Source organism: Eulemur rufifrons, chromosome 3 (assembly GCF_041146395.1).
Source record: "Eulemur rufifrons isolate Redbay chromosome 3, OSU_ERuf_1, whole genome shotgun sequence".
Classification (NCBI taxonomy): domain Eukaryota; kingdom Metazoa; phylum Chordata; class Mammalia; order Primates; family Lemuridae; genus Eulemur; species Eulemur rufifrons.
The window spans coordinates 13,904,684-13,912,490 of NC_090985.1; positions in this window are offsets into that span (position 1 = coordinate 13,904,684).

Genomic DNA, 7,807 nt, shown 5'->3' on the forward strand with positions numbered 1-7,807 from the left:
GGAAAGGTGTTGTGGATAGTTTCCATCTTCTTGGAGAAGAAGAGACAACTTATAAACAGAGAATGAGAGGTGGCTGGAGTGAATTATATGTTTTAGGAGAGTTGAGAAAAGCTATATCAGAGTTTATGGAAGGACTTGTATTTAAAATTTAAATTGCTGGATAATTGGGCAATAACTAGTAAAACATAAAATATGCATACTTATGACCCAGCAGGTTCATTTTAAGTGCCCGTGCTAGAGAGATACTCATAGCACATGAGTATTCCAAGTACGATGCATATCAGTATATGAGAAATACTGGAGTGTATATGGAAGTATGTACAAGGGTATTTACTAAAGTGCTGTTTATAATGGTAAATAGGTGGAAGGAACCTACCTGCACATTGTATGGGAATAACTTGGTGATCTAGCCATACCATGGGGAATTCTTAAAGCAGTCAGAAAGAATGAGGTGTACCTGTTTCTACTAACAAGGCAAGAACTCCAGGGCGCTGATGAGTACAAATACAACTGCACACGATATGTACAACATGACACATGTTTTAGAGTTTGGATAGAAAAGGGATGGGACTGGCAAGACGCACGTCTTTGATAATATAGGTCCCATCAAGGAAAGTGGAGAAAGCAATGGGATTGGAAGTGGTGGCAAGGAGAACTTTAGTTTTACCTTCCAATGCTTTAATATTTACAAGGAGAGCGTAAGTATATGGTGATTGTTTTATGTTTCTAAATTTGTTTGAAAATGTTAAATTTGTTGGTCCTAAGGAGTTACTTTTTTCCTCATCAAATATCAGATTGTAGACCAAAGATATCTTTCCTCCAAAATGATTGGTTCTTAAGGCACTGATTTAATCCAAGAGTTAATGGTTGAATAACACTAAATAGATAGGTAGGTAAGTAGATAGACTGATAAACCAACCAACCTATTTCCATGGCCAATCTCCATGAAAGCTGCCAATTTTCTGCACACTTACCAAGGCCACTCTGTTCAATATAATCATGGGGCCTCCACAACTTAAATAGTGTGACAAAATAAATATCAAATGGCATGCTACTGAATTGCCAATGCAGGAAAATCCTTGCATATGTCATATTTAAAAAGAAGTGTGAAACACCAGGAGGCTGAGATGAGATCCATGAATGGAGCTGATTTAAAATCAGAACTAAATAATCTAGATTAAAATGTATTCACTGAATATTTTTCCAGGTTTAAAAATCAGGGAAAGCAAATTATTTTCTAAACTAGAAACTATGTGTACCTTACCTTTATATCAGCTCCAATTTTAGAGGATAAGATAGAGGGAATGCAATTTTAATATAGTGTAGCAGATAATGATTATCAACAAGATCTTTTGCTCCCTCAGGCCTTTTTCACTTAAGAACTTGACGGTGTTTGGGGTAAAGTGTTATAAGAGAGATTCTAACACATGATGGAAAAGAAAATATTAACCACTATTAACCAGATTATCCAAGAGCTGGATTAATCTTTCAAACAATTCAAAAGAGAATCAGAACGTGAACCCTAACAGACAGTTCAAATATTCTGAAAAATGCTAAAATAGCTCTCCTTCTAACAGGGCACTTTGGTGGATTTCAATGATTTTAGTCACATTATTTGGATTCCTTAATTCAGAAGTTTTAATGTGAGTTGTTTTATTTTTCATGTATCTAAAAGTAATAACTACTGAAATGGTTTTCTAAAAAAATATTTCTTTGAGCCTCAAGTTGAACACAGTCTGTGTTGCTGAACATGTGAGAGTCACTCTGGGAAAAGGGTGTTTAATGAATAACTTCACAGTAAAAGGCCTTGAAAACTTCCTCTAAACATTAGACCCATGCCTTCTTTCTGAAATACATTAACAGCCTCCAGAAGGCTCATGGATGCTGGCAAGCCCGTTAGGCAGACTTTGGAAGTCCCTGACATTTCGTGTGCAGGGAAGGTGCCTGCGCGCTCCCCACCCCTCCCCCGCTCCTCCCCCGCCCGGGCAGTGTTTGGAGATCGCGTTGACTGGAGTTCTGCAGGAGAGAAAGATTGATAAAGCAAAGCAATCGGAGTTATTTCCTATGCATGAAATTGATTAAATGCTTCACTAAATGGCTTATAAATTTGCTTCTCATATTTCTGTCACCCACTGAAAAGATTACAGAAACTCTGCATATAACCATGTTGTATACAATACCAAATTACAAAAGGTTGTAAAAACTAATGTTTTGTTTAAAGTTTTGAGCAGGACCATATGCCTTCAGTGACCTTGAGTAAGCTATTTTAATTCAAAACATTTCAAAGAATATAAAGGGGAGAAATATTCAGCTACATAACAAACCAGACGAGTGGTGGGTAGACCTCAGTCAACTATCCTGAACTCCTGCTCTTTTCTGCCAGGGTGTAGAGTGAATCCTGTCACACAAACACCTTGTGTCTGGAAAGCTGGGAAGCACATGTGGTGTCAACAGGGATATATTTACAAAGGAGACAAAGAAGGGGGGCTTTAGGACCTCCCCAAGTGGAATTCGCTCTCTTATTTTTAGTTCAGAGACACATCCTAAGAAGTTCTGAGTCTTGCATAGGCTTGTAGGACTATGTAGAAAAGATGGCAAACATTAGCAGGGGTGGTGGGATTGTTTTATTTTGGGATTTTTTGCTTGTTTTTAATCTTTACACATCTTTCAAACATCAGTTAAGTTCCGTTCTTTCTTCCATGTGAGAATTTTTTCTAACTATTGTGCAACAATCGGGAGGGAGATGAGCATAGAAGCAATTTACAGGCAAGCAGGTGACCTGCAGATGTTACTTGGGAAACTAACCCCTTTCTTTATATGGCCTTAAAAGTACCTGCACTGCTACAGGAAAAATGATATTCTTTCATAACATTTATAAGACATCATGTCCCCAGCAAGAATTAACATTTGGCATTAACACACAGTTCTGGCCATAACTTCAAGAGAAGAAATTTTAAAACCAGCCAGTGTGCTTAAAATTTTCCTACTGGCCTGACCTCTGTAGTACCCACCCCCAACCTCTTATCACCTTCAGAAATAGCCAGTGTGGGGACAAAGATGGCTGCCACAGCCATGGCCATCTGGAACCCAGTGAGGTGGAAATGACCCGGGCAATACTGTCAATGAAGGGGACAGAAGTACTTTCCAATAGCAGGCAGAGTCTGATGGACATCTGCTTTGCATGCAATTTCTGGGAACATGTGAGGAGTTGCAATGGAATTATCCAGCATATATGAAAACATGCAATCTCACTGGTAAAACCTAGGTTTCTTTCTTTCTTTCTCTTTCTTTCTTTCCTTCTTTTTTTTTTTTTTTTTTTTTTTTTAATGAGTACCTGTTCTGGGAGATATGCCAACAATTCAGGGATGATTTAACCAAATCATCAACAGCTGGACAACTTTTTAACTCTTTGGTGATGGTTACATGAACCTTCTTGTTGGCATCAATCCACCACATAATTAATCCTAATGCCAGACACAGAGGGTTTAATAAATTGTAATAAAGGAAAAGGTTCCTTACTATATACAACACATAGAAGAACTAGCTTTTACCCATAGGCATTTGCCGTCTTAAAAGATATGAATTTATGTCTCTTGAAGGTTCATTCCTGGGAACACTAATTCTTTAAGATTATCCTTTATAAAAAGCGTTTTGGTGATCAAATCCACTGGGCATTGCCTCTCTTAGAGATTCATAGTGCATAGCAATTTGCTAGAGGCTTTGGAGAGCCCTGCTACAAACAATCCTATTTAACTCAGTTTAACCCACTGTTTCTCACTTGACTCCAGACACATTTTCTTGTAATAATGCTTAGAACCATGGAATTGTTCTTTGAAACATACTCTGGGGAACACTGATTTAAACCTACTACATGTCTGACAGGCTGGTCCACCAAAGAGGTGAATGTTTAGCCAGCTCTGAGCTGCCACTTTAGGAGACTCTGGGCCACATAAGACAAGGCCCTGACCCCATTGCAAGAAGGCCTTCGCCATTCCTCTTCTGATGATATGCTGACCTTGGGCCATGCACACTCTCCTCTCCTAATGAAGGCATGTTGCATGTTCTGCAGCCATTAAAAACACAAAAACAGTAGCCCTCACCAATCTACACAAAGGCCCCTGGGTTTCACAAATGGCATTGAATGCCCAGATGAATATTAGTTATACACCAAATAAAAGCTTCACATACATCAATTTTTCTTATGGATTCTTTTTTTCCTTTTAAGATTACTTACAAAGTCACCCTTTCTATTTTAAATAATCAACCAAAGCTAAGTTTACTCTTCCTATTCTATAATCAAAGTCACTCATCCATCAAGATCATTCAGGAAAACGTAGTAGTGTGCAAGTGAATGAGAGTGACATGATTATGGAGTTAATCTTGGATCTACTCTAATTTAATTTTTTAAGTAAATCATTTGCAAACTTCAGCACTTTAACTAGTATGAGTAACAAAGTGCCCACGAGGGGCCTCCGAGCTGACAGATGACAGAGCTGTGTTGCGACACCTTGGCGAGGATCTTTGCTCTGCAGCCGTGGTTCTCAAACTGCAGAGTGCATCAGAGTCACCTGGAGGCTGTGTGAAAACACAGACGGGTGGGCCCCATGCCCAGGCAGTTTCTGTTTTAGCAGATTTAGGAAGGGGCCTGAGAATCTGCATTTCTAACAAGCTCCCAGGGAAGGCTGATGCTGCTGGTCTGGAGACACCGCTTTGGGAATTAAAGCTGTACTGCAGTTCCCTGACCTGCCTGATCAAGGTTACCAGGAAACTTCGTGAAAAACACCAAGCGCCAACCCTGCCCCCATACTCCTGGGATGGAATCATCCGCTGGGAAGGAAAGTCAGGAATCTGTATTTGGAATAACTCCCCAGGCAATTGAAATCATCCAGCCCTGGACTACTTCAGCCACAGAAGAGGGGCCTGTGTTTTAGATCAGGGCCTTGGGTCTTGGACCCCAGCCTGCCTCTGAGCACAGGGTCTCCCCCTACTAGAGGGCTCTTCAAAGTGCAAGAAGGCTGAAGACACGTGAATGCCTCATCCAATAACTTGTCCAGTAATTGGTATATTGATTGCTAATGTCATCATGTTTTAGTATATATAAACCCCTCACTCTCTTACACAGCCCCTCACAGTCCAAAAAGTCATTGTTTATTCATTGTGACTCCCAAACTAGCCCTTGTCAGCTCCTGCTGGAGGGCTCGCTGATAAAAATCAGCAGATGATTGGACGCACACATTCTTAACATGACTGACCCATGACATCTCAGAGGGCAGCTGAGAGCCTGTCATTACAGTACAATACTTTTCTTTCTTCCCTCTTATCTAGCCCAGATGACTTTGAGATTTTTATTAACTCATTAATGACTGAAGATGTCATTGAAGCCACTGGGAAGGGTTTTTTAAAATTTTCTTTCTCTCTTTGTTTTTAAGTGGGAATAAGTATACAGTTTGCTGTTGAGGGGATGGACTCATTGACGAAACAACTGAGACAAGTCAAGTGGAGAGACTCTTGTACTTTATTAGAATTTGAAATCTGATTGATGGGTACTGAGATTGAAAATCTGCAGACATAAATACGAAGTTGCTTTAGAAACATATTGGGGAAGAACGGGACAATTCGATAAAGGAAATAGCAACCCTTGAAATCCAGCAATTTTTATTATTTTTGTGGACCCATTCTTTCCAACCCAACAGCTAAATAAAAAAAAAAAAAAATTCACAGTAAGGCTACTGAAACCACTAAATGTTTCTTAACCTACACATTCATTAAACCATATCTTGTTTCTGCGTGCCTTTAATTTTCACATCTGCAGAATTGCTTTTAAAAATCAAATGAGATCTTTTGAAGGCACTTAAATTGCAACAACCTTATGGTTTTTTATATACTCTTGGGTTTCAGCCTTTTCATCTGGGTTGTGTGTCCAATTAATGGTATATCTCAAGGAAGCACTAATCATTTCGAAAACTTGAGAATATAAAAAGCAAGCAGACTATTTTCATTATAACTGATTGGATTGAGAATGAGCTACAGAGGAAATGTCCAATAATTATGATAACTTTTTTAGATGAGATCACAAAAAAATGTCAGTCACATAAGGTGTTTTTCATTGCAACAAAGACTTTGAAGTCTGGTTACAGTTGATTCCTCTTTGGGGTTTGGCCTCTGGCATGTCAGAAGGCTACTCTCAGAGCGGGTTTACACTGATTTTATCAGCCCGGGATAATTCACTTGGCAAAGAAAACATCTATTACTAGATGTATTTCATATGTTACTAAGTGTTTACTAAATTTTCTATTGTCAAAATACATTGTAAATTAACAGATTCTCATAATACATGGGAAACTATTCCTCAGGAGAGAAAATTTTTGTTTGAGAACCTAAAAAGATTTTTGCCCAAGGAAACTGATGTCAGTAAACTATGACCAAGATTTAAATATGCTTTAAGTCAAATTTTATTCTCAAATCACCTAATTACATCTTTCTTTCTATATTTATTTGCCTAGTGGAGAATTATATTTGTTACATGTTATGTTAAGTAGAATAATTAGTTAATATTTGCAGATTAATTAAATACAATAATTTTATCTAATTCAGTAATAATCATACTGAATTTTCCTTTTCACTTTTCTGTACATGATGCTGAACACCCAGATGAAACCTTGGGGGAGAAAAGAGTCAAAAACCCAGATGTTTTGAAAGATCCAGCTGCACAGTGTCAAGTAAATAAAACATCAAGAATTTTTACTTTTTTTCCCCATTTTCATCCAGATGTTTGGTGTCACAATAGACACAGTGTTAATCTGTTCAGTCACAATCACAGTGTTCTTTAATATCATTTGCCAATATTTGAGTCCCTTTTTCACGAAATTATCTCTAAAAATCTTATTTAATTCATTCATGGGGAAAACACATGGATACTTTCTTCAGAAACAAAAATATAATGCCCAGTGGACTTATAAGGCAAGAACACCAGTCAGAATGGTGCCTAAGTTTTTATGTTGAAAAACATTTCAAATCTGCATTTTTAAATGATAAAAAGATAATTCAACTTCAATGGCTGGAATGGCAACTTAATTTTAACTGACAGGCAGTGTTAATTTCAGTTCTAGGAAGTAGCTTCAGAGACTAACCGGCTCTCAAGCATAAATGATGGTCACCTTTCCAATGGAACCCTTTCTCCATGTATTCACTTATTACTAAATCCTGAAACAGACTACTTGGCATTTTAAGAACAATTTCCACTCTGTGGCTTTGGGTAGATTAAAGCACTGGCCTTCAGGATCTAAAGTCTGCATGAGGAGCCCCAGCACTTCCATGTTCTGTGTGAGCTTGAGCCAATCACTTAATCTCTGAGCCTCAATTTTCTCTTCTTTAAAATGAAAATAATAATCCTGCTTCTAGTGAACCTGAGGAGCTGCTGAAAGAACTTGGGAAGGGCAAATGCTTTACACATATACAATTATCATTAATAAATAAAATATTTTATCATTAGTTTTGCATAGTAGTATTACCTCAATAGTATTACTATGTAAACACATCATTACCATTACTATGGAATCCAGTGGTGCACAGTAGAGATAGTCACACTAAAAAGACCTGGTCTTTTTACTTATTTGTAAACTATTTACTGTTTACAAATTATACACAGGAATGACTATAATCCCTGGATGTGCAAAACAATACCAGATTCTACTCTGTTGTGCTGCTGCACCTCACCAAGCTGAATCCAAGAAATAGTTTTAGCCCGACTTTTTTAATGTTAACTACATAGATTAATAGAAAAGCCCACTGATTGTGTCTAGGGTTA